The sequence below is a fragment of the Diplotaxodon limnothrissa genome, linkage group LG17 (assembly GCF_057381915.1).
Source record: "Diplotaxodon limnothrissa isolate DT_005_m linkage group LG17, D_limnothrissa_male_GT1.1, whole genome shotgun sequence".
NCBI classification, from domain to species: domain Eukaryota; kingdom Metazoa; phylum Chordata; class Actinopteri; order Cichliformes; family Cichlidae; genus Diplotaxodon; species Diplotaxodon limnothrissa.
Window position 1 is genome coordinate 16,131,848 of NC_140612.1, and position 1,405 is coordinate 16,133,252.

Consider the following 1,405-nt stretch of genomic DNA (forward strand, 5'->3'; position numbering starts at 1 on the left):
GTAGAAAAACTTACTTTTTGGCATACAAATTACTTTTTTTCATGTTAAATTGTCTGTGTTTGACAAAATGTGCTGATTTTTCACGTGTGATAGCAGAACTGAATTGGGCATGCACAGGATGAGTCACATCATTTGAAACTTAGCCCTGATTGGAGAAATTGGAAGTGTTACAACTGACCCACGTTACAACTATCCCCGGTCTCCCCTAATAAGAGGGGCACTGAAATTCGGGATTGTCCGAGAAAAAACGGGAGGGTTGGCATGTATTGCCTTGCATTGCCTGTAACGTTATTATGATGTACAGGTTTTATGAGTGAACTTGACTTTAAGTGACTTACAGGTTTCTTTGAAAAATACTTTCTTATATCCAGGTTCTTTTTGCTGCCATCCTCCTCTCCTGCTCGCAGCGCAGGATTGCCGCTGCTAAAACTAAACAGAGCTCCCTGAAAGGCACAGCCAATCACATTGGCCATATCTGTCACATGATATAGGACTCCAGTAGAGAACGTAATTTAACTCTTTCTGCACCGCTGGGTGAATGAGACGTTGACAGATCGCTTTTTTAAATTTTTTTTTTTTAAATTTCTATCGGTTTTGTTTTTCTTTACTCGAAGAGATCAAATTATTGGTGGGGACAATTCAATAATCGCTGGATATTGGTGGGGACATGTCCCTTCCGTCCATGCCAAATCTACGCCCTTGCACTGCACCCAAGTCTTAATCAGAATAATATGTGCACACTGCTCTACAATTCCTATCAGTCATTTCTTATATCAAAAGCATATTTATTTTTCTTCAGCGTCCTCTCATTTATTAGAATTGCCACACTGTTTTCAGAGAGAAATGCGTGAAACCTGCTCTAACACTTTGTTTTTCAGTCACTATGTTCTGCTCTTGGCATAATGGTTGTTTTTACTGATGTGAACTGGCTGAATCTTTGTATATGAATCCAAATGTATTATTAATGGCGACATTGCAGTAATTTCCCTAAATTAGTCCATCTCATAGAATATAAGTAAAATACAACTTATTTTCTTATATTTTACTGCACTGATCCAGTGTAACCCAGTAACCTCCTGCCTGTTTAAGTAAAAAGTTAGAAGCACCCAGTGTAAAGCCAAAAGTTACCTTGGATCAGACTAAATTCTGGTTGGCAGTATAAGCTTCAGGTACTTCTATCAGAAGTCATATCATCAATAAACACTCATTAAAAAGCTGTTAGCCATGACTGATCAATGTCATCAAACAAAGTGATTAACATGAACAAACAACTCTACGCACACAAGACTTGTGAAAGACTGATATAAACCGCACTGATGACAGATAACAAAAGCTTAGAGGTTTAGATTAAAAAGTGATTTAATCTTTCTTTTAGACACAAACAATGTAAGGCTCAGAACCGATT